This window comes from Antennarius striatus, chromosome 9 (genome assembly GCF_040054535.1).
Source record: "Antennarius striatus isolate MH-2024 chromosome 9, ASM4005453v1, whole genome shotgun sequence".
Taxonomy (NCBI): domain Eukaryota; kingdom Metazoa; phylum Chordata; class Actinopteri; order Lophiiformes; family Antennariidae; genus Antennarius; species Antennarius striatus.
The window spans coordinates 10,948,711-10,976,473 of record NC_090784.1 but is presented as its reverse complement, the minus strand read 5'-3'; positions in this window follow the sequence as shown (position 1 = coordinate 10,976,473).

Genomic DNA, 27,763 nt, shown 5'->3' with positions numbered 1-27,763 from the left:
ATTGCATCATCAACTCGCATCTAAGGTGAAATTTAATCAGATATATATGAGACGACTCAGGGAATGTTTCAAATAACGGAGAGCTCTCCAAGATAGCAAGGTCTGTGTGTGTGGAGGGTTTGAGCAAGGAGTGGGCTGTACTGGGTCAGGTGGCACGACCGCTGAGCAAGTGCTGGGAATAAATCAGTCTCACTGACATGGCGCCTCTCATCAAGTGCATCCCACGGTGTCCCCATCAGTTATGAACTAATAAAGACGTATGGGAGGAAAACAGAAGCGATCGCAGCAGATGCCAGGGTGAAATGCATCTAGTGTCTGGAGAGATATGTCAGGTCTGAGAAGTCCATTAGGGATAGTTACCGATGATGTTTGAACCCGAGGATAAATATTACATAGATTTCTTTTCATATGCAATTGGATAAATTGATCATTAAAATTGAATGAAATGACCTCTGTTTTAGAAATACAGGTGTGACAAATTTTCCTAACAGCCATAGTTTACTGTAAGCAGTGTTCTGTATTGTCATTTTTTGTGGGAGCAATTTCATTTATATTATTGATTAAGAAGACTATTTGGTGGTCTCATGGGCTCTTCAGTTCAACTACGGTAACATGATTGTATTAGTCCTATCTTGTAGTGTCCTCTCACACAAATCATACTTTTATTATTAAATTAAAGACCTTCCATAATGCTTTGATTTTTGACTTCAAGGACAATTTTTTAAATCAAATTAAGTACTGAATAGCAATCAACATATTGTGATGTTATTGTTTAAATTATTATATGAAGTATTAAATGGTGCACATTTATTTGGTGTAATATATGATTTATTTGACACGTTAAATTTTTAAAAAAATTCTGGTTTGTGTATGTGTGTGTGTGTGTGTGTGTGTCTGTGTGTGTGCGTGCGCGCGTGCGTGTGTGTGTGTGTGTGAGAGAGAGAGAGAGAGAGAGAGAGAGAGAGAGTTTGAGAGGGACTGAGAGAAACAGGTGTAAAGATAGGGGAGGAGCTACATTGATATGTGGAACAATGTAATATTCATGGCAGGCCTGGTGGAAGTTGTCTAGTCTCCAAGCTCCTCGAAAACACACACCTATACTCACACAAATACACACCCATGTACACATATGCACACACCAAGCACTTCGGTGGCGCTCACCTGACATCTGCATATGCCATTCAGAAGGGCAATATGTGTCTGCATCAGTGATTTCTAAACACTTTGGGGTCAACAAATTATTAATATTTAGTATTAGCACTGATGACAATGTGGCATCCTCCTGAGAGCCGGGCAAAATGTTGAGCAGGGGCCATTCTCTTGACGTAGACTGTGTTTGGCAGATGGTGCTGTCAGTTTAGGTCTTCGTTTATTCTTCCATGCATATGGCAGCATCTCCTCTTTGTTAAAAAAAAAGCAAGCATACTCATGTATTATCAATGGGGCTAAAAAGCATGCAAACATAAGCAGGAATGTATCAGAGGAGCTTAAAGTTCTGTAAACAACAAGCAGTTCTTGTTGTAAATAAGCTTTACTGAAAGAAATAGCGGAAACATATGGCCTGAGACAGAAAAAGGTGGTGATACCTAGATGGGATGTTCCACCCGGGCCCACAGCGTCATGTTTGTGACAGAATGTTGTAGAGACATGGCAGTCCTTGCAAATCATATTTTTAAATTTTATTTATTATAAAATACTACCTAACAACACCTTGATCAGCTCTTTTTTTTTCCCCTTTAACGTTAACATTTGCTGAAAGTATTCAAACGACATTTTATTTGTTAAGACAAATGTATTTTGAATCACCAAGTCATCATGAGGTGGGTTAGAAGAAGCATTCAAATCCCTTATAAAAGTATAAAAATGCTCTAATTAACAATGCTTTAATTATTATTAGTTTATTGTTTAATGTCTGTTGACATGTGATGTGGAATTAAATTTAATTCAATTTACATGATGATATCACATGTTACCTTAATATGTGTAGTAGAAAAAGTAAATATAATATATTTAATTATCTTTGACATGTGATGATAGCAGCATATGTTTGTATAACTGTAACTGCATAACTGTATAAAAATGAACAAATTTCATATATAAAAGTGTCAAAAAAACACTAAAAGAACAAAATAGAATCAAAGGACCAAAAAATACAATAATAGTATGAGCTCAATATTAATCAGAATGGTAATTACAGATAATTACCGTAACTGAATGATATGAAGGTCTGGAGTTGTGTCATGGATGTTTATAGTTTGTATTTAAAATATATCATTTTATAATGACCCTCTCTGTCTACATAGGTGTACAATTACACTATGCATATATGCTTTATTTTTAACTTAACATTAATGGGTTTTTGCATTATATCATTAATGCATATTTCCAAATCCACTTCACACAGATTTATATATAAGACATATATAAAGCAAAATTTAAATAATCGAAAAGGGTGTAATCATTCAAAAAAGAATGGAAAATCGAGGGATTGACATGTGGAATTTGCTCACCTTCAGAAGTGGTGGGCACAAAATGGAGAAGACGCAATAGGTTAACATTTTTCTTGAATCTCCTAAAATATCCACCTTTCATTCAATGTGTCAAGAATGTCTTCTTTCTGTGTCCACAGGAGAAAATAAAGTGTGTTTCTCTCGGAGCTGAGAGAGGAAAGAAGAGGAGGGGGAGAGAGACCCCGGTTAACTTCTGGAGTGTTAAACAGCGAGGGGTCTTACTCCTGCTTTTCTCTGACATGAAGCTGGGTTGGATAGAATCGACACCAAGGTTGAGCAGGCGGATGAGTGGAGATATGAGGGTCCCTGTGGCGACCTGGCAGGTGCCATAGCAACACAGAGTTGGGGGAAGTGCATGGCACCAGCAGCGAAATCACTCGTGACAGACCCAAACACAGGTCGGCAGCTTTCATGTTGTAGCCTGTGTCTAATCTTTGGGAGAGAAAATGGGTGAAGTCAGGGAGAGACACTGAGATAGACAGACAGTGAGAGAGAGAAAGTGTGAGGAAGCAACAAAGACGAATACTGTCAATAATTAATCATCGGATTGTTAGATGTTGTGGTTGCTGAAATGACAATTGTTTTGATTGACAGATTTGGAGCATTTGATCTGCGAGCTTTGCGTCTTGCCATTCTGCCACTGTTGGATGCTCCCAGTCCTCACTGAGGTTCTCTCTTGCTCTTGCCTCACTCTTTTTATCCTTTAAATCCTCTGCAAGTAACGTAGCATCTGTTGCATGGAGTTATGGCTGCAGGGTTTAAAAAAAAAAAAAAAAAAAAACTGCATTGGAATTTGGTATTTATGTGGTTGATGTAGGTAATGTGGACTTAACAGCTCATCTAATATACATATAATAACAGACACAGGCTGAACCAATATTTTTCATTTGGATCAAGATATAAATGGAACAGGACATATTTGTGTTTAAAAATAGAACCATTTACAAAACAGCAGAAACAAATTGTTTGGTAATTTAAATATGGGGCATCTGGTTAGCTTGATATTAGATCACTCTTGAATTAATTCTGCATGTCACATATTACAACAGGGCAGGAATTTCAGTTCAAATGACATCCCGGCAGATATATCCCAGATATATCGCGACAACCATAATGTCTTTGCAGACATCGTGGACAGGATTCCGTTGCAGTGTGGAATGATGTGTCTGTCGCCATCTGCTGATTTGTCATATTAGTAAAGTTATTTCCAGTATGTAGGATCCGTGGATGGCACGCGGTAGTCCATCATTCAGTGAGACAGTGAGTGTTCCCTGCTAAACAACGCCTTCATTGACCTAATAACTGGCAGCCTACTCGGTAACCAGCGTGTTGAGTAGTATTCATTATTCATGCTCATTAAATTCTGGGCCTCATACGAGCAAAGACTGCCAGCTTGCTGCCAAACTGTGTTGGTTTTGTGATGTGCCCACTTGAGACTGGGGGATTTAAAACCAGGACACTACTTCTGAAAAACTAGCATACAAACACACAGAATTCATTCCGCTTCCAGTTTAATTTGACAATTCACATTTGACAAAATACGCAATTATGCTCACCTCCACTCTTTTTTTCCGTGAATAGGATTTGGAATTAATAAACGGAAGAAAAATGTGCACATGCTCACCCATGAAAGGGGATTTGGAGTCAGTTCTGGCTGTTTGAATATGCATATTCATAGTTAGTTGATCATATTTTTTGCCATATTCTGCACTTCATCATGCATTCTGCAAGGCAATGAAGCTTGTCAACAAAACCTTTTTCAATGAAAGGCATCTTTGAACCATTTTAAAAGCATAGTATTGCATCACATCCTATTCGGTTGTTTTTTCCCAGACAAAATCGCCAGTTCTTCCATCTGTCTGCATTGCATTTGTGATTTTGGAGTCAACACATAGCACAAACTCAGTATCTTAAGGCACAGTACGCCTTATGCATATCTTGCGTTAAGTCAGTTTTAGCACGGTGTTGATCTTGAATAAATGTGTTGTTTACATTGCGCAAGATGCCAGTACAACTCCAAAATGTTGATTTGTCATGATCTCAGCACACATTAAAAGACTGAAGGTTCGACATATGCTTGGAAAGAGCAGCAACACGATGAACCTGAAATGTGTGCTTGAAAACTGAAACTGCTATAAATGTCCTTGTTGTTTACAAAGAGGGAAAAAACAAAAACATTACGGTACATTAAAAGGTTGGGGGAAAGAAGCAATGTTTTACATGAATGCTACATACAGAGTAGGAGCTTTTCAAGTGTGCTATAATTTGAGACGGAGGCTTTTTCATACAGTTTTCATTCAACAAGGATGTGGAAAGAGACTGTGACAGATAGGAAACAATTATTTATCAGAACACACTTCCACAAAGTAACAGCAGCTGTCTGTTTCATTTTTTAGGGCTACAGGGCCATCCATATTTGTCTTTCTTTGACTCAAGAAAAACACCCACAGTTCCATCACAGAGAAGATTACTGCTTTCCCATATGTTGTCCTGTGCAGACACGGCCATATCAATCCAGGCCTGGTCAGTTGCTCTTTCATATACTCCTAATGTACTGGAAAGCCTTACACAGTTGACTGCCCCTCACTGCTGGTCCTGAACAGGTCTCGGTCCCAGATTCCACAATGGAGAACAATCAGGCTTTTCTGTTAGATTGGGGGAAAGGAGGGTTTGGGGGTGAAAGCCCCTGGTGGCTAATTTCAGTCTGGTAGGGTTATGTTTTAATGCTGAGACACTTTAGCACCAGCTCTTTGAGCAGGAACTGTGTCAGAAACAAGAGGTCTAAATAAACAGTGAGGCCCACCGGAGCCCTTTCATTCATCATGGCCTCTCCTGACAGCGGCTTGCCGGGGAATCATCTGGAATCATCTTCTGTGGGCGAATGTGAGCTCCCTCTCTGCTCCCCTTCCTGACCCTGAAACTGAGGCCAGCCATGTGACACGTACACGCAGTCAAATGCAGATGTAGAAACTGTGTGGTCTGAAAGTGCATGTCCTGACTGTGTATGTGCTGTTCACGTGAAGCTCTACACACAAATAGGAATATTTTTATAATGTGCCTAGATCTTACATTGAACAAAAACGCACAACCGTAGTCATGGTGGGCATTATGAGACATCTCTCGGACAAGGTTTGCGGGTTTTTTTTAAAAAAAGCAGCAGTTACGCTTAGAATTACCCTATGTATCATAAGCAGATTTTAGATGACAGTGCATGTTTTATGAGTCACAGACTAACAATAGGCCCACTTATGAGACATGAGCTCAAATATTAGTTTTGAGCCTGCTCTTTGAATTTCTGGGGTTAGTTTGGATTACTACTTCTAATCTAGGTACTAGTGCAGAGGGGAATTTCCTGTGCTCAATGAGATGGGAGTGTTTCCGAACAAACAGGACTTCAAAGGGTGTGTGCTCGGCAGAAAGGTGAGGTTGACTGCAAACATGTATTCACTTAACAATATTTATTTTTTTCTCTTCTCAAAGTGTCTCTCTGTTCGGATCAAAAGATTAACCTTTTGACCGCAAAGAATTCCATTGCTGGGTTTGATTTCTTAAAAGAAACTATTTCAATCGGCGAGCTTAATTACTTGTCGAGGGGCACAGACTGCTGCCTCAAATGCCACTTGTGTGGAGATAGAGTGGAACAAGCTATTTCTGTTTAAAACAACAACTGCCAATTAGTTCTACTGCATGTGAATTACTTGAACAGATGTAACTATGTTGGTTAATTTTTGCAGTTCTGTTGACTCAGGTAAATGGTTCTACAAAGAAATAAGTGAAATGAAAAGTAGTCAGATTTTCTCATTTATAAAGTAAACAGGTGGCTTTATTCTTGTGCTATTTTAAATCCATGCAAGTAGGCTTAATGGTGAGTGGGGTTTGTAAGAACATTGAGTGGATTTTGGATGACTGTTAGATTTATTAGTGAAGTGTAATTGTCAAAACTCATGTTCCAAGACAAGTAAGCCTTTTTAAAAAAATCTTAAGTTACACCCTCCGTCGAGTTCAGCAGCCCCCTAATTGCCATTTTGTCCCGTGGCGGGTTGCTAAGGGCAAGTCAAGAGAGGCCTATAAAATCCTGTTTCTGGAAGACGGTCTTTCCTTCAGTGATTACATGTTAAAGTGCTTAATATAATTACTGGATAAGCCTGTAATAACCTAATGACATGCCGCACTAATGTTTTATGATCTTTAACAGCTCAGTTCCGCTTTTGAAATAGATGATCTATTGTGCTGTTTTCAACCAAGTCTACACATTTTTTCTTTTTTTTTTATTGGATGGGCAAGACGGCAAATCCAGAGGGTGTTCTAAGGAATTTAGAAGAAATAATTAATAGCAGATTTGGAAAGCTAAGCTCCTCCAGTTGAGTTAATGGGATACAAACCAAAAAAAAGAGATTGGGAAAATGTCAAAAATATATTAATTTTCTTGTTTAATAGGCATACTGTCAGCATTTTATTTCTTTTTAAGTAAGGATAAAACAATGAACTGATGTTCGGTTCATTCCTCATAGTGTATTTCTTTCCAATCCTGCATTTAAAAGTTCTTATCATTATATGTATTAGAAAAGGGCATCATCTGCTGTGTTAAAAAAAAACCCCAACAACCATATTAATGCACCAAGGACATTATTTTAATCACTGTAACAATTATTCCTCAACTTCAAGCACATTTTTAATTAAATTAAAATTAAAACTTGCAAACACTTCGTAAATTATAAGAAACAAAAGCATTTTAAACATCTCCTTATCAATGGTCTAGCTGTAATTGTCAGAAAAAAACACCCATCGTCTTTGTCTCGGAACGTCTGTGTGACAGCTGATATATTTCAACAAAGAGCAATGTGTTTTGGAAGAAAGCTTTTTCAATATCATACACACAGTTATCACACTGCAGCCTGTATCCAGTAATCTGAGATGTCACAGGCAGGAGTAGTTTCACATGTGAGACAGCCGTGATCTGTGTCAGGCAGTTTCCGTCCTCAGGCGAGAGGTCATGATGGTTGACTTCATCTCCCTCCCCTGGCTTCCAATCATTCAAACATAAATCAATACTGTTAATAACTGTTTGAACCATGTCTAAATGGGCTATCTTTGCTTGGAGCGATATTAAAAGATATTCCTTCAGTTCCCCCCTCACTCACTCACCGGAAAAAAAGACAATCACTGAAATGTGTGGTTCAGACTCAATTTATTGGGTACACAGTTCTCTATGTCTTTATCATATCTATTCAAACATGCTCTATTTTTCTACAAACACAGGTTCTAATATTACATTTACATCCCACACATGAGCTACAATTTAATTTATAGACTGGCTGAATCAAATTCTCAGTAATTAAAGGTAATTAGAATATGGTCTTGCTAGTTCTTTCTTAGGTATGTCAGAATTGATCAAGCTTTTGTGCTAAAATTTGGAAACTTATAGTTAAACCAATCTTCAGTAAGTGTCGTACTAAAAGAGAGAGAGAGAGAGAGAGAGAGAGAGAGAGAGAGAGAGAGAGAGAGAGAGAGAGAGAGAGAGAGAGAGAGAGAGAGAGAGAGAGAGAGAGAGAGAGAGAGAGAGAGAGAGAGAGAGAGATCTGTCTGAGAAATGACCAGGTTTACGAAGGTCATAGCCACCAACTGTGTCAGCCACTCATCTTGGATATCACTCAAATTACTCATTAATTAGCTTTCACACAAATGTGTAATAACCTACATGCTTTGGACATCAGCTAAGGCACATTAAGTGCTTTAAAAGGTGTTTCTGCAGTCATGTGACCTCTATCTCATCTTGCTTTCATTTTCTACGGGGGTATGCATCACTGGGCAAAGTGTATTTACTCTGATAGCGCTGCCACAATGGAATTATGTGAGCTTGTAAATAGAAGCAGCAGTCAGCTGATCTTGGCTTTTCATTATTGGGTGTATGGTCTGAGGAAGAACTGCAAACTGTTTTGCTTTATGATCCATTCTAATGCCCATTGAAATGATAGCCATAAAATAATACCATTACTACTATGTATAAAAGCCTTACTGCTCAGTGATGCAGGATGATCATCAGCACGATTTGTAGAATAACAGAAGTGGCTGCAGCACAGTAAGGACAGGATGAAGCATGAGGGTAATGTGACTATACACTTTCATGTGACAATGTCATACATACACTGTGGGTGGGTGGGTGAGTGGGGTGTTTGTAGGGCATTGGAAAGGATTTTGTTTGTTTGATTTTGATTGGGGAATATAGCAAAACAAGCACTTGTGTATTTTATTTAAAATAAAAATATTCAGTGCAACCTTTCCTACATGCAAATTCCTCTCATGTTTGCAGCTGTAAAAGTGACACTGAGAAAACATGTCCACATTTTCATTTATTATCAATTTCCAATGCATGATTTGTTTAACTGAGTGCACAGCTAGCTCTTTTACCATACATAAAAGTACAAACAGGCAAATAAATTTAAAGCCTTTATGTCATATTGAAGAAATCACAAACCTCAGATTTAAAAATAAAGTGCAAACAGAGCTGAATGACCCTTTTTTCTCGTAAATCAAAGACGTCACAGCTTAAAAAACTGAAGGCCTATACTTCACCTAAAAAAACATTACCATCTTTAGAAAGCATAAATAAAAAGTGGCTCTTTCAGGGGAAAAATGCAAACAGAACTTTCTTCATGAGAGAAAGGTGCATGAGAATGGCCCACCAGTCATTTAAATCTTGGTTGGAATGAACTCTGCCATTCTCATGCAGACAAGTAGCTGTTCATTGGTGAGCCTGGAACAGTACTTGGATTCTGGATTAGCAGGAGGAGCTGCTGCCTAAGGCAGAAGCTGTTGAACATTTTAGTGAAGTTTAGCAACTGAATTATTCTGGCCCTGCAGCTTTAGACTGATCTCAGTGACATGTGATGTATTGTCAACCAAAAAGGCAGCCATATTCATCCTGTACCCATCTTGCAAAAATAGTGAAAACTGTGTTGCTCTCTGACTCTTGCCCTGCTAAAAAAAACTGCTATTTCTTTTCAAATCGACCAGAACTGCTCCAGTGCATTGCCTTTACTCAGCCACCTCACATTGTTGTGCAGTAGCAGGTCATTGGCTTTTGCCTCAACAGCTTCCAGAAATCCTCTCAGGAGGCAATTCTGAAGGGTTGAGGATGTCCTAAGGAAGTTGATGAGTTTCATCCCTGTGCTCATTACTTCAACAAACTTTTTGCATACATTTTTAATTAGTGCTACGTGTTCAGCCCGTGTGAGGTAAAATGGTTTTGAACTGCCTGATGGAAGAATAAACGTAAATTTCTCCGTCCACTCATTGTTAACCAGTGGATTTCCTCATTAACCTCCCTTCGTCTGGAGCAAGCCATGCTGTCCTCACTGTCTCGCTTTCCTCTGTGCTTCGCTGTAGCTGTAAACTCATTGGTAGGGGCACTTCCTGACAGAGCAGGTAAACAACAAATCTGATTGGCTGAACTGGGTGTCGCTACTACCGCATTAATTGGAGGAGCAGCGTCTGCCATTACAGCCGCGACCGTCAGAAAAAAATTCTCTAAGAAAATCTACCCTCGTGAATTTATCATAGAGCGGTCATGGGTGCGGACAGAACCATCGCTCGGTCCGGATCCGGACCGCTGTCCGACATTTGGTAGCACCTGGTTTAAAGTAAAATAAAATATAACACATAAGCTGTGTGGTTCTATACTACCCAACACTTAAATTTTTTTGAAATTGATCATATGGAAACATGCTGACAATTTGATCAACATGAATAAATAGAACAGGTTACCTTTTTTTTAATTATTTAAATGGATGCTTTTATTGACCCAGCAATGTAAAGCCCAACACAAACCCTGAAAACACACACACACACACACGCGCACACACACACACACACACACACACACACACACACACACACACACACACACACACACACACACACACACACACACACACGCATGCACGCACAGCACCCTTTAAACCTATTATACTTTGCTGTAAATCTAAGCAGTGGTGAAACCATGGCAACAAATAACCTGTTGTGTTTCAATGAAAAGTATGTATCATGGTGGGAGACAAAGCCATGGATAAACGCTAAGGGAGCCCTGACCAATGGGCCCTAAGCAGGCGTGTGTCCAAAACTAGGCTGCTCTTTCTACTCACCACCCATCCCTGTTTGCTTCTAGAAATGTATGCTTTATCATTTATAAAAAAATGAACATCTAAAGAAAATGTATAACATTGTTGGCCAACTACCCTGCAGTTATGTCTGATGTGAATGATTGAAATGTGTTATTGTTAGTTGTTACTGCTGTAAAGTCCAAAACAATGAAAACGTGAAAGGATTTAGTGCTGAGGTACTGCATGTTAGACATATGCAATGAGCAGGTTGAGAAAGTGTTCTGCTTCCTGAGTTCTGGAAATTAATTACTACGCTTCATGGTACATATTTTCTCTATAGTACGTTCTATCCAGTTAATTTTAAGATGTGTAAATGTCTAAATCATTTAACCATAAAGTGTTAAGTTCCATAAGTATGTTCTCCATGCACCTGCAAATACAAGCCACTTCAGTCACCATGGCAAAAATCAAGAAGCTTGCAAAATACACAGATGTGTTTTCCAACTCTCCTTAACTGGATTTGAAAGTCCAGGATTGCCCTCCTCCAAAATACAAAAAGGGGCTTGAGCACATCCATCAATTTGCAAACTGACTGAAAATTTTCGACAGTGGCGCACAAGCCATAAGAGACATACTGCTTATCCTGTGCTGAGGCACCCCTTCATGTGATGTAATTTCATTCTCTACAAGATTCTCTCTTTTTGCCCCTCTTCTTCTGTCACTACAGCACAGAGGGGAAGAGAAAGAGAAAGCCAATTCCAACAGTGACAGAAACTGCCCACTTTTCCCCCATAAAATTAGAAAAGCTGTTCATGTTTTTTTTTTTTTTTTTTTTTTTTTATCTTTCAGATTTCCTGGGTTTTATGGCTAAATACTAAAGCACTGGAGGCTGGTCATGCTTTAAGCTACTAGAAAAAGTTAAGCTTCAGCGTTGGGCAGCAGAGATATGGGCTATAAGCTGACAAGTAATTAAACTGGCATATCTGTAACAACTGTCATCTCTTATTTCTCCACAGCCTGGACGTAAACCAAAGGCAAGAAAGCCGAAAAGGATGGAATAAAAAAAAAAAAAAAAAAAGCAAGGGGGGCAGCGAAAGAGTGAGAGAGTCTTCTGCAGGGTATATCTCCTGCTGAACAGTTTAGCAGACTTGGGCATTTAGGGGATTGTAGAGGAGATCAAAAGGGTCAGGGATCCTTTTACCAATTAACAGCAGGGAGACGGACATCAAATAAGGTGTAAATTTCAGCTAGGCACTTTTCAGTGAGCTGAGCATGAAATGCATTCTAATGCTCTTTTTGAGTTTAGAGGCGGCTTTTGAACCACCAATGATGTCACCGTGGCTCTCCCAAAGACGAGTTTAATCGCTTCTCAGAATGGCGTGTAGCCATCTTGTCTACTGTGTAGGTGTCAAAGGGAGTGTTGAGTCAGTTATTGATAGCTGCAGGACAATATGACTCTAGATTTAGAAATTCAGAGTGGAGACAATAAGCTTGCAGAGACTGAGGTTTAACCTCTTGCCTTGTGTTACAGTATTAAGCTGTTATTGATAAATTTGCAAGCGCCGTAAGTGAGTGATTACTTGAGTGATTTGTTTGTGTGAATTTAAGTGTTTGGTTTAGCACTGAAGGCATCTCTTATTGGATTTTCTTAGTGCACAGCAGGCAGCTGGTATACACATTTTCAAGATCCCCTGATGAAGTGATTATTGAGAAAAATATATCCGCGGGAGAGCACCATATGCTTCAGTTAGATTGTTTGCAAGTCTGTCTTACACAAAAGACTTAAAGTGTTTTGACTGCATGATTAGTTCCATCATGTTTAGTTAAACTCCTGCAGACAGGCACACGTGATATAATTTTACTTTTATAAATGTTTGCAAGAAGACCCCTGTGGCACTTCATCGTAGAAGCAACAGCAATCTCCTGTGTAGCTACATGAATCAGGTTGGAATTAACTCAAAAGTATGTTCTGTATTTTTTTTTTTAAACATGTATAAGAAACAAATGATTTTTGCACAACATCTTTTCTTACAGCAATAATTGATGGTGCAAGGACATACTTAAGTGGTGACTAACAGCTTCATTCCCCACAATTTGTCTATCAGTCAACCATTAAATTACTATATTTTAGTGATGCAGAACCAGTCCAGCAAGTTCTAATAGAAGTACAAATGAGGATTAAAAAAAAGAAAACAGCAGCTGCTTTTGTAAATTAATGTAGATTCATGTTGAACAGAGTGGAACTACAGAGAAAAAGTAAAGATCGCTTGAAAGTTGGTGTAATTCTTTGCACGCTGAGCCATCACACCTATGGTGTATTTCTGCTTAACCACTATTCTTGTAATTGTAGTGAGGAACTGTTAGACTTACCGTAACTGAAATGTATGGTTGAAGCAGCAGAACAACATAAAATATGTCTAAGACCTTATTCTTTTGGTTGGCTATGATGGCACCCTGAACATATAAGTTATACTATGTACAAGTTTAAACATCTTGTAAATATATTGTTTCTCAATACAGCATAAAAACTTAAAACAGTCCGTCTGTGTGACTGAATTTCAGGAACAAAAACACAGGATTGGTATGCATGGTAGCTGACTATCAAAGGGATGGGTGGTAATGAAGTAAATTATCTGCCAACATGAAAACTGTCCTTCTGCATAAAATTACACACATTCTTTGACAGTTTATTTCACAATAACCTCAGGTAGCATCATTAAAATCATCATTTGTGTCTGCATGAACATGCCTCCGGTTCAGAGGCGATGCAGTCACAATCACTGGAGCTTCTGCTCCATCTTCTCTTCTCTTTCATTATGCATGCACTGAGTAGGAGTAAGTAAAATAATCATTTTTAATTCAATACAGCAATCTTAACTCATTTAGTTGTGCTAAAGGCTGAGTGAGGGAAAGACAAAGAGCCTCAACATTTTGCCACAGTGCTCATTATGCGTATTTTAAAACAATTTGCAATTCAAGGCCACACGAATTGGTGGGGAGAGGGAGGAAGAGGTAGGCGCCTGGGCTTCAAAGGCTGCTGCTAGAGAATGACCTCGTACCCCACTTCTGGGGTCACTACCCCTGATGAGAGCCAGGAAGATGCAATTAAAAGAATTTAAAAACAATGTGCAACCAGAGATTTTGGTGCTTATTATCCTATGGTGACTTGCAGTACCAGTGACCTTAGCTTTTCCTCCCCTTTCTCTCTTCCTCCATCTCTCTCAGGGCACTTACCTATTAAAATATCAAGGTAACCCTTTCAGGAAAGTGCAATATTATTCTGGAAAACTACTTCTATTATGGGCGCTAATTGCATAAGTCATTAAACTGTTCAGCTGCCGTTCTCCTCAAATGTGTCTCAAAACTAGCCCTTTTGTGATGACTCGCTCTTCTGAGATGTGGAAAGAATTGTAACACACAGTTCATTCACACAATTACACTGATCATTATGGAAACCCTGAAAACACACACACACACACACACACACACACACACACACACACACACACACACACACACACACACACACACACACACACATACACACACACACACACGCACGCGCACATGCACACAGAGTTTATTCTTTAAATCATTTGTTTGTATTAGAGATTCTATGAATGAAAGGATTAACTAATTTTGTCAGTAAGGGATTTTATTTGCGTCAGCTCTTATAATTCATGACACCATGCACACAGTATTAATAATCAGTTGATATCAAATTACAGTTAGCTGAAAAACCCATTATTTCTGTCCTCATTAAATGTGATATCTGTCTGTACAACCCATGTCAGAGTCACTTTGGCAGAACAGTAATGTATTTATTTTTAGGAGATGTGTGCTCTCTCTCTCTGTCTATTTCTCTCTCTCTCACACACACACATGCACCCCCCCACACACACACACACTCTGTCTCCTTCGCTTGCTCTCGTACAGTTATTGCTGAAACAAATGCAATCAAAATGTCACTGCAGGAATGAAAAGGAGCTGTTTAAAAATGCATCAGGAACCCAACACACAGGGTTCATTAATTCCACTCAGGCTGTGTTGAGCAGTCGTGCTGAAAGCTCTACTCGGAGACCCTAAACATTCTCTGACACTCCCTTATCTTTATGGTGTAATTTCCCATTTAGCGAGTTAGCACCTAGGGAGAACACAGCGTTGCTGGTCTAATTGGGCAAATGAGAACACAATACCAAACAAGCTCACTTACTTCATTTACACAGGTGTCCCGATGTGAACTCTTGCGACACAGCAGAAGCTCTTAGGCCCATTGGAATGCAACCTCAAAATTCCACTTAAACACTCAGTGGTCTGGAAGCTTAAATGCCAACATTACTCAAGCAATACCCACACCTACACAGCATTGTCACTTGAAATGTATATGGGGTGGCTCTTTAACCGTGAGTGTGATTTGATGACATTGTCAAGACATGAGGAAAGATAGATGGTCAATAGAGGATATTTTGAAGAAAAAAGATTCATAAAAGTAATGGAGTAGATTCTGCAGAGGTCCACATTTTTTCACTGAGAGTATCGGCTTCCTATCACTAAATTGATAGAAGTAGAATTACCATAGAAGCCATCAATAACTGAAGCTGGGTGCTGCCTCATGTGATGGATAACAAATGACAGGTGGCAGGCGGCTGCTGGTAGTCAATTCATTCTGCTGTTGTAGCTAACTGCCCCGTTTCAATAAGTAATCATGCCACACATACATTCACACACGCTTATTGTCTTTGCATGCAGCCCACTGAGTGTGTGTGTGTGTGTGTGTGTGTGTGTGTGTGTGTGTGTGTGTGTGTGTGTCTGTGTCTGTGTCTGTGTGTTTATGTGTTTACACTTCTGTGGCATGCTTGTGCCTTTGTGCACTATTTCATGTACACATATGTATAATTATTCTTGTGTGTCAATCCATATATGAGGATTGAAGGGGAGCAAGAGAGACTTTACACACAGGAACCCAGACACTAAGTAGCTTTGGACTCCATCATGTCTTCCTCAGGCCTCAACCTATCAGTCACACAGTCACAGCCTGTAAAAGTGACCAACTGACAAGAAATCCATACTAACTCTCACAATTTAACATCACGGCCAATTCACCACAGCACAGCGCCATGGCCCCCAGCATCTTGGTCGGTGGGTTGAATCAGCGCTTCGTTTCTTGACTGAATTGTGCAGTCACAGTTCTTCTTCGGTTAGACTGATACATCCCCAAAAGAAAATAATCATCACTGTGTTGTTAGAGTTAAACAGAAAGACAGGGTAGGAACAACATAAATGTAGATATAGAGCATCATATGGTTAAATAAAGGGGTAAAAAAATCTAGCACAAAATCCATCAGCTTGAATCAGTTAGTGTGATTAAATGAAAATAATTGGACAGTTTGCATTTTATTTTAAGATTAACTTGCGTTTTATTGCAAACACTGCTGAGAAGAAATAAATAGTTTCAGTTTTAAGGAAATAATATGTTATGTACGGTTAGCGATGGATAAAGATCAAAAGTTGAATTGGAAAATTGCTTAGAGGGGAGACAGATTAGTCCATAGATTAGGCATTTTTCTGCTTTGGTTTTCAGAAAAAGCACAATACAAACAAATGTTTTACACACTGGTGCTTTGATGCACGTCTAGCGACAAGCACACACACACACACAAACGCACGCATGCACACACGCACGCACACACACACACACACACACACACACACACACACAATCAGTATCATTACTGTGGTATTCTTCTCAAGAAACAAATGTGGTCTACTGCTAACATGAGCAAAACCCAGTTGCAGCTGGTAGATGCTATCAAGTGTGTGTCTGTTTACCACATTTAAACAAACAACAACAAAAACAAAGTGACAGAAAAAAGAGACTACAGTGTTTGTGTCTGTTAAATATGGCAAATGTGGCGCCTTCAGAGGGTGTCTGTAACGTGCACATCATAATGCTACAATGTTATCGCTATGAACAGGCAATGTGAAGTGGAAGAAAAGTATGGTTTCTACACAACAGTGGAACGATACTGGTCCAAAAGCACACAATAGACAGGGACCAAAATATAGTTTCAAGAAAAGAGTTAAGATGGAATGAAATGATATACATATTATATAGGAAACTGTGAAATGTGTTAGTAATTCTTAACATTTGGGAGCAGAATGTGTTCTGAACTCAAATTGAATGCTGATTTATCCAAGGATGGATTAAATGTGTCTCCATATGACACACTTTATAGAGGGAAAAGAAAATATGCCATATCAAAATTGGGAATAAACAAAACTGAGACAAAATTCAAACAAATTCATTTCAACTATGGCATGTTGAAAATAAACAGTGGCATGTTAAATTATTAAAATCCTTTGCATATTCAGAAAGATAATTCAGAGAGTAGCACGGGCTGAATTGCAATAGCAAAATGTGTGTAAAGTGAATTATGTATAATGAATTTTGTTTTTGTATAACAAATGAACAACATTTTTCTATTTCTGTCCTGCCATCAAGTTCAATTAGTGACAGAATGTCATCTTCACAAGTTTTGTCTCTGGTAAGCATTCTTTTGCTTGTGACTTTGTTCTTCTGTCTCTATGAACAGATCTGTCAAATGCATTTGCATGACAAGTTTCTCAATGTAGTTCTTTGAAAGCAGTTAGCTACAACATTAAAATGCTGTCCTTTGATTGTGTACTCTCATAATATCTGTATCACTGTAGTCTTAGTTCCATGAACCTATGCATTTGAAACATTTTAAACAACACGTTTAAAAAGCAGCAGTCAGCTTATTTATTATGATGTTGATTTATGTTCATAAATTAAAAACAAACACTTTATTACACAGGGTTCACCGAGTCATTCTTAAATGTTACTGGAAAACTCTGTGAGTGATCCTGTTTATGGGAGGTCATTGCTGTAAAAACTCCCATTGCACGTTTCAGGTTAACAACTCATTGTGCGTCCCTGCATGAATGCACTTATTTGAATACTTACGTATTTACCATGTTCATACCTTGCATGCAAATAATTATACATTTATGCAATGCTTTCCACAGAAGAATAAAATAAGTGCAAATTTTCTCATACATACCCCGAGGGTTATGTTTAAATGGCTCATAAGTCTACAGTTATAGATACAGCCCCCCCCCCCCTTTGTTTGTTTTACCCTTGCAAAAACAACAACCCACTGTGAGCGCTTGTCTTCCCCAGCCATTCCCCACTGTTAACCTAATCTATATGATTATTGCAATGGCTTTAGCAGCACAACATGTATGTCAGCAGACAGTAGCTCTCGCTGTAGGTGATACTCAAAATGCACACACACCACTAATTGTGTTTCTTTCCATTGATTGAAAGGAGCTTTTCTTTCATATTTTGCTTCTTTGTTTCATTTACTATGAAGAGAAGAGGAAGAGGATGAGTGAAGAAGAGGTGACAGAAGAGAATGCAGAAGACAGGGTTAGATGGAGGCAACTGATTCACTGTGGTGACCCCTGAAGGGAAAGTTTCATTTACTATGAAGAGACTATGAAGAGACAAAAGATAAAGGTGACAAGGTGAGAAAAAAGGACAGAGGGGAGATGATTCATGACAGGTGCAAAAAGAATGTATGAGTTTAAGTGATGTAAATGTAATAAAAAGGGAAATAAATCATGATAAACAGCAGAAAACAAGTTTATAAAGATTTGATTGAATTTCAGAAAAAAAAAAACAGTGACAAAAAAATTAACATAATTTCACATTAGTAGATAAAAATAAATAAGATTGCAGACTGTTAATTAATTTAAGAAATTAAGACTATATTTGGATGTTTTATTATTCATGTTTTCTATTCTAAACCTAGTGGTACAATAACACATTGTTAAAGCAACACCCAAAGCCGATTTTATCACATCAGTACAGATAATATAGCTGTTTGAGAAATGTTTGCTTTTACTAATTATGTTCAGAAGCAGTTCTGGTTCTCTGTTTGCTTATCTCTCCTAGTACCACATGAGGTATCACACAAAGAATTTCTGCCTAGAGTCAGTGACCTCTGAGGACCTCTCAGCACATGGGAACACTGCAGGAAATCACTGAAGATGGTTCCTCCAGCGTTTAGCGAGATAATACTCCCTCCTGCCATCAAACCAAAACCCCTAACAGCAAACAGCAGGCTGAGCTAAAACTAAAACATGGTTGATAAGGTTATTAGCAGATCATGCTGAGAACAAAGGGGGAGGCACACCGCTATGATCAATAACAGATGTAAGCAGGTAGTCTTGAATAGTTTGAGCTTTACAAATATCCGCTGTCGAAACGGACTGATGCAAAACAAATCATGTTAACAGCCCAAATACTTGTATATATGTGTAGTGACCACACACTACAGATCCAGAATTAATTAAAGACAAAGAAAGATAAAAACTTGACTGACTGTTAGACTCTGCCCCCATAGCATGTGTTTACTGTGCATATTGGTGCACATAGGGTGCCTGTTCTCTGCTCATCATCACAAAGCAGCTTCTTGCTGACAGGCAGGCATCAGCTTGCATTAACCAAAGTTTAACATCATTCAAGAGCATAAGATGACCTACTGAGAAAGTACATGAGTAAATGTGTAGCAATAGAGAGCTTATTACTGTTCCCCCTCAGGCAAATACCTTCTTCTTAAGCTCCACGCAAGCGAACACTTTGTTTTATTACCTTGCAAGACAAGTCATGAATGAAGACGGAGGGAGGGGTGGGGACACAGAGAGGGAGAGAGACCGACGGAAGGAGGGGGGGGGGGCTTTTAAGTACCTGGGGAATTAAAATATTCTGGCTCATCATATCAGTGTCTTAGTTCTAGGTTTTCATGGGGGCAAGGTAATTATAGCAGTGTTTTAAAATTGAGCCCAGAAGAAAGATGGGTTCAAGTGCAAATGAATTTCAGATTACCACAACAAAGACAATCAATTCTCAACAAGGACACTAGCAAAATGCTCTTAAAAGGGCCCAAGGTCTGTCACACACGCACGCACGCACGCACGCAACACACACACACACACACACACACACACACACACACACACACACACACACACACACACACACACACACACACACACACACACACACTAATTGAAACACTTTATGAAAAAAAACAAACCGTTGACTTAAATTACACAGAAGATCTAAAGCGGTGTTCATGCTTACCTGGTACAGTCTTTGACTCTCTCTCCTCCCATCATATCACACCCACCTTTACAACCACCACTCCCTCGTTCCACTACCACCACCCAATGTCTCCTCTCTTTCAGATGTCTCTCTCATTAACAGTCCTATCAACAGTGGATGATACAAGGCCTCATTAAGGCAGCCTGAAAGCACGAGTGTACATCTGACTTTAAAAGTCAAAGCGAAGGAGGAACAGGTGGTGGGGGGAAAATAAGGGATGAAGAGTCAGACTGGCCTGGCAGTGTAACACAAGGTCAACAACAGGAATAGTCCTTCTCAGATCTTTTCATCAGGCTTAGTTCACAGATAAAGTCAGAGTTCTGCATTATCAGCAGGGTTTAAAGGAGAGCAGAAAGGTCAGTAATAAAAACTCTTAACCCGAACAGGTTGACTTTAATTAACTATGATGAAATATGAATGGAAATGCCTGAATGAAAACAGAGAAAGAGGTTAGATTCAATACCCTAAAGGCCAAATTGTTTGTGATTAAAATGTGCAATAAAATTAAGCTTTTGCCAACATTCCCTGTGAATTTTGGTTCCAATGACAAAAAGCCACACATTTGTAAAGAAGTACTAAAAAAATATATATTTGACAGTGCTTGATCAAGTAAGTGTTAAAGATAAGACAAATAATGACATAACACTGTAAAAAAAATGTTTGCAGTTTTGCTATTTGATTTGTGAACCAGTGACCAGTTTTGCTTGAAATTTCTGAGCATGAACAACTATCAAATTCAGTAAAATATGCAAGAAAGCTATTCCTGAAGAAGTTTTAACTTGACCAAAACATGACACATGAACACATGAGCATAGAAAAACGGGGGAAAAAAGGTGAAAAAACAAGAGAACATGTTGGATTTGTCCCTTTGGATTCATATTTGTTGTTTAGTTTGTTTGTGTTTCTGTTATATAATCAGACACAAGAAGCTTCTTGCTCCACCATTATGTTTTGTTTGTAGCAAATGTAACACAGTTGTACCATTTGAACGAACCATTATTTATTGTTCATTTATAAAGTGTTATTCAAAATTAGGCCCGAATTTTACTGAATTTGATGGAGCCTCTGACTGAGTATACACAATTTCAAGTACTAGGTTGTGCGGGCTGAAGCTACAGCCAATCAATTGTTGGGCTCATGCACCAGGCCATAACTTTCTTATAATGACCCCAAAATGGCCCAATCCATTAGATGTGGTTTTGCGGCTTTGAGAATCAAGCACCTTTTCAAGAAGCAAACAAAGCGAGGAAAAAATGCCACAGATGTGTTTCAAAGACACTCGTATATTTGTCACAAAAGTAGGAAAAATGTGTCAAATGATGCACTCTAATGATGCTTCAGTCGCTGAATTGGCACTGCAATGTGACCCAAGTCATTACTTACACTGTTATGATTTGCCAGTTAGTGGAAAATCCAGTGGCAGTACAAGCTACCTCTCAACAGTGAAGGATAAATTCCGCATTGCATGTGATGGAATGGCCTTTCTGACAAACTAACAAAATACCAAAAATGTTTATGAGCTCTGCATCCTCATTAAGTTAAGAAATGGAGAAGAAAAAGTTCTCATTTCAAAGCCCTCTGTGGGTAATTCTTTCAACTCTTAACCAACTTAGTAAACTTCTTTAGCTCTTCAGAATAAGCTGAGGGTTCTGAGTGCTGTCACAATTCCTTTTAAGAATGGGGAAAAATCTTGGTGGTACTTCTAATGGCAGGAATCATTCTACCTTGTTCCAAATGTATGAGCTACAACTAATTAAATTTTAATTGTTTTCTTTTATGTCAATGCAACAATACATTAATGGAATTTAGAATGCACAGTACACACATTACCAGTCAAATTCTGTGCTTGTCCCAAATTCCACATGCCTTCTAAATTGTAGGTGAACTTCTGTGGTAGAAATGTGTCACATTCTGGCATCATAAAAAGGGTGTATTTATTTATGATTTTATTTATTTTTATTTTATTTTATATACTGGTTTGATCCCCGCTGGGAAATTAAGAACGCACACTCTAGCTAATGATTCAAAGGCATACATGCATGTATATTTGTGAGTACAGGCCCCTTTAGCACACGGGGGGGGGGGGGGGCTGTAGGCATGTAAGGGAGGTAGAGTCCTTCTTGGTGCGCCTCAAATGACCAATTTGTAAAGCGGACGGCACCTTGCTCAAGGGTGCCTCGGCAGTGCTGCAGAGGTGTGCTGACATCTCCCACTGTCAGCTCACCTCCGGGTATTTTTTTGGGGGGGCGGGAGCGGGAATCGAACCGCTGATCTTAAATCATAGGACGACCCACCATACCACCCGCTTTTACCACTGAGCCACTGCCGCCCATGATGGTAAGAGAACTACATCCATGATGATAAGCCAGGTATGCCTTTTACAGTCTGACCCAGGTGGAACTGTTGTGGCTTATTTAGCAATAGCATTCTATCTCTGATATAAATGGACAAAGGTGGTGGGACAGGATCCATGTGTGAAGCCCTTTTATTTATCTTTAAGAAAAAAACAGCGAAGGACAGTTAGAAGTTAACTGTATGAAGGGAATCCTGCAGAAAGATGGAGCACAGAAAAGTCTTGCAGTGCTGTTGCAATGTTTTAGTACTGAAAAGGTCAGGGTTAGGGTTGTATGACTTAATATGGGCCAAGAAAGGGTTAGGGCTAGCTACACCTCCCAGCTGTAACACTAGACCACTCATATTCCACACCTGAGCCTGGTTCTCTTGGTCTTCTAGCCTTCATTGCACTGGTCTATTTCTTCAAAATGAAGTTCATTCTGTTCCTCAATCATTACATTCTTTCCTTTTCTCCAACACTCCTGCCCTGATACCCCTGACATATTGTCTGACATATTTTCATCCATTTCATTCGCTTCCATTCATCTGCTCTGCCTCCGATTCATCTTTCTGTTCATCAGTGCACGCTGTGCAGCCAAGCCTCACCATTTCTCCTGTCATGCATTTTTCTCCTTGGGGAACCTGTTGTAGAGTAAAAGTTCAATGTCTGCAGGCGGTGAAAGAAAAAAATGTCAAACCTCATCAGATTCTCGTTACCTTCCAAACTGAACACAACACAGATTTTCTGTATCTTCTGCGCATGCACGAGCAGGCTGCAGCTCCCTCTGCTCTGAGCGAGTTTGTTATGCTTAATTTTGCGTTTTTTTCTATGTTACTGTGTATATTATTTTAACATATATTTAGATAATGTATAGTTGTGCAGGACTGAACAGTGCTACCAGGAGACCAGCGTGTTTGTGTTCTCTGAGACGTGGCTAACTGGTGACGTGCCAGACGCTAACGTCGGACTAACCAGCTTCTCCTCCGTCCGAGCGGACCGGGACACGAACACCGCCGGTAAGAAGAAAGGAGGTGGATTAATCATCTATACCAATGATAGATGGTGCCATCCGGGATATTTGACGGTGAAATCAACACTATGTAACCGCGATCTGGAGCTACCAGCTGTTAGCATCAGACCCTACTACCTGGCTCGTGAATTTTCACACGTTATTGTCCTCGCCATCTACATCCCTCCACGTGCGGACCCTGAGACTGCAAAAGAAACCATCTGTGGGACCACCTCCGCTCTTCAGACACCCGGAGGCGCTCATCATTATCACCGGTGACTTTAATCACATACCTTGGACTCATCTCTCCCCACAATGGTCCAGTGTGTAGACTGTCCCACACGGAAAAACAGAACCATCGATCTGTTCTACACTAATGCTAAGGAGGCATACACCGCCACCCCCCTCCCTCCACTAGGTAAATCAGACCACAACCTAGTGTACCTACAGCCCACCTACATCCTGCTGGTGAAACGGCTGCCAGCACCAACACGACAGGTCAGGAGTTGGTCCCCGGAAGCAGAGGAAACGCTGAGGGACTGCTTCCTGGGATGTCATCGTGGGCTCACACGGGGAGGACATTGAGGGGGCTGCTCAGTGTTTTACAGATTACATGAACTTCTGTGTGGACACCTTGGCCCCTGTCAGGACATTCAGGTGTTACCCCAACAGCAAACCCTGGGTAACAAAGGAAGTCAAGGCTGTCCTGAACAGGAAGAAGCGGGTGTTCAGGGGCAAGAACGAGGAGGAGATGAAGAAGGCGACGACAACGCTGTGGAGGCTCTGTCCCTATAAGGCGGCTGGACCGGATAAGATCTCCCCAAGACTCCTCCTAGCCTGTGCTTTGGAACTAGGGGACCCCCTGCAGCGATTGTTCAACCTCAGTTTGCGGCTGGGGAGGGTCCTGTCACTGTGGAAGACCTCCTCTATCGTCCCGGTACCCAAGAAAAGACACCCTACTGAGCTCAACGACCACCGACCGGTCGCTCTTACCTCCCACGTAATGAAGACCCTAGAGCGACTGGTCCTGGAGCTCATGCGTCCACAGGTGCAGGGTGCAATGGACCCTCTCCAGTTCATCTATTAGGCCAAGGTTGGGGTTGACGATGCTGTCTTGTACCTCCTCCACCGTGTGCTCTCCTACCTGGACACCGGGGGCTGTGCCGTCAGGGTACTCTTCTTTGACTTTTCGAGCGCCTTCAACACCATCCAGCCCCGGCTCCTACAGGACAAACTGACCTCCATGGCTGTGGACCCCTACCTCGTGAGCTGGATCACGGACTACCTAACGGACAGACCCTAGTATGTCCGTATGGGGGACTGTTTTTCTTCTGTGGTGACCAGCAGCATGGGGGCACCACAGGTGACCGTGCTCTCCCCCATTCTCTTCACCCTCTACACATCGGACTTCAAGCACAACTTGGATACATGCCACATACAGAAGTACTCCGATGACACTGCGATTGTGGCATGTATCCGGGAGGGTGATGAGGGGGAGTACAGGGCATTGGTGGCTGACTTCGTGGAGTGGTGCCAACAGAACCATTCAGCTCAACACCTCCAAGACCAAAGAGATGGTGCTGGATTTCCGGCGGGCACCTCCTTCTCCACAACCAGTGATCATCGAGGGCAGTGAGGTGGAGGTGGTAGGAAACAATAAGTACCTGGGTCTGCAGCTAGACAGCAGACTGGACTGGTCACTCAACTCGGACTGTGTGTACAAGAAGGGGCAGAGCAGGATGTACTTCCTGAGGAGACTGGCCTCCTTCAACATCTGTCCTAAACTCCTTTTCATGTTCTATCAGTCCGTAGTCTCCAGTGTGCTGCCATATGCCATTGTGTGTTGGGGTGGAGGGGCCAGGAAAAGAGATATGGACCGTCTGAACAGACTCATCCGCAGAGCGGGCTCAGTGGTCGGGCTGAGCCTGGACTCTGTGGAGACAGTTCTGGGGAGCAGGACCATGTCTAAATTCATGGCCATCATGATCAACACCAGCCACCCCCTGCACACCACCTTCTCCATGCAGAGGAGCACCTTCAGCGACAGACTGCTGTCACACAGCGCCTCCACAGAGAGGCTGAGGTCCTCCTTCATGCCCCGTGCCATCAGGGGGTACAATGACTCTCTCAGGAGGAGCGGGGAGGAGGTGGCGAGGTCAGCACGTGGTTAAATGGATTTAATTTAATTTTATACTGTTTATATTTTAATTTTATACTCTTTATATTTTAATTTAATTTTTTTTAGTATATATACTGTTAATGCTACATGTGTCTGTTAGTGTAGTGTATGTCTTGTGGTATGTTCTGTTTTGTTTTTTCCTGGTGTTTGGCTGAGCAGTGGATATGTGCAATTTCCTCCGGGATTATTAAATTATCTATCTATCTATCTATCTATCTATCTATCTATCTATCTATCTATCTATCTATCTATCTATCTATCTATCTATCTATCTATCTATCTATCTATCTATCTATCTATCTATCTATCTATCTATCTATCTATCTATCTATCTATCTATCTAGTTTTTCTACTACATAATTGCGGACCGCTGACAAACCTAGGATTTGCCATACACCCCCATTCCAGCCCCTCCACTAAAAAAAAATCTATGCCCTGACCCTTCCTCTTTCCCTCTCTCAGCAATTGACTTTCTTTTTTAATGCGTACACAGTGAAGCACAAAGATTATTTTATAACCAGGGGAATTAAGTTTTATTTCCATTCCAGTGGTGCAATAGCCCCTGCCATTAGAAAGATACTTTGAAGTTAAATCTTCATTACGATTATCGAAATTTGGAGCCCTTCACCAATGAAAGGGAATTTTAAAAAAAATATATTGTTACTGTCATGGAAATATATGCACTTCTCAATATAATCTTTCGTCATTCTCTAAAACAGACAACTCCCAAGTACTTTTTGCTCTCTTTATTTTTTTTTAATAACGCTAATTTTCTATACTCATCTACATTTCTAACCCTTCCTCATGCCCTCTTCCGAGGAAGCAAAGCATGAATGTCTGAGCACACATCTGGAGAATCCATTTCTCCATTCAACACCACCATACAACATTGCTGTTGCTCAATACAGTGTTGATGCTAAGTAAATTAGCACATTTTGAAAACAGAAGCACAAATACCCAGAGTAAAGCAGTTATTAGCAAAGCTCATGGCAGAAGCAAAGAATAAAAGGGTTTGAGGAATGGAATTCCTGGTGATATTTTGAGCTGCTGGAGTTGATAGAGGTGTTCTACATGCAGTACATGTTTGGTCTTCTCTGTAGCTTTTTTAGTGTGGGTATGTAACCCTTTGTTCAAATTAACAAACAATAATATGGTAAGAAGAGGGATTTTTAATCAGTAAATAGGTATGTCAGTGGGCTAAATAGATATGACGATTTCCTGAGCAGGAAAGTATTGCAGAGGTTGTTTCCATTGATAATCAGTGCTATCAAAATGCAACATTCAAAGGACAACTGCTATAATACAAAAGCACTTAACTTAGGGCTCTAGCTATTGACATACAGTTCCCAGAACCCCCAGCCAAAGTTCACACCCTTACATAAAGAAAGAAAAAAATTAACACAAGCAGCATCAAATTTTTTTTTTTTTCGCTAAGCAATCAGCTTTGGATGAAATGAATAGCAAGGAAATGGCTACTATGCAAAGTGCAAGGGGGATAGGGTCACAATAAGGAGTTGATTCAATTTGTTTGTAATTAGTGTCTCTGTGTGTTTCCATAAAAAAGGAGTCTTTGTTACCAGCAAGACACATAAAAACTGGTCATAGATGTTAATACCTGTGAAAAACAATTATATCTAAAGCTTGGCAGAGATGCATTATAGATACTGAAGATAATAAAAATTATGGCATTTCAACTTCCACAACATGATCACCACCAACATTTAATTTTAACTTGTCGGAAGCATAAATATATCTGAAGCAACATACTTCTATCAATTTCCAGTTTCTAAGGGGTGGCAGTGGCTCAGTGGTAGAGCGGGCTGTAAAGCCAGTCGTCCAATGTTCTAAGATGGGTGGTTCGATTCCCGCTCCCGCCCAAAAACACCCTGAGTGTGAGCTGACAGTGGGAGGTGTCAGCTCACCTCCGGAGAACTGCCGAGGCGTCCTTGAGCAAGGCATTGTTCCACTCACAAGCTGCTTATTTGGGCGCTCCACAAAGGGGCTGCCTGCCACTCTACCTCCCATTGTACGCTTACAGGGCTCCTTGTGTGTAGCTGTGTGTATTACAGGGGCCTGTACACACTAAATGCATGCGAGTGATTGACAAACAAACCAAAGTGTGCATTCTTAATTTCTCTTAGGGGATTATAACAGTATATAAAAAAATAAAAGAAACATTGAGATCACATTATGTAAACACAGGAAAAAATGTAAAAGGAAAAACAAAACAATGACACACCGTATACAATTTTAAAAAAAAACAGCACAGGGAAAAGCAACAAAGAGACTTACACAAACTCAAAACGGGACGGAACCAAAAGCATTCATTCAGCTATCCTGAAGAAAAAGCCGGGGGTGGGGAGAGTTGTTGGGATGGTAAATTAGATTTGCAGTCTTTGTGAGACATCAAAGTAGGATTATCCCTTTACAGTTCATGGCAA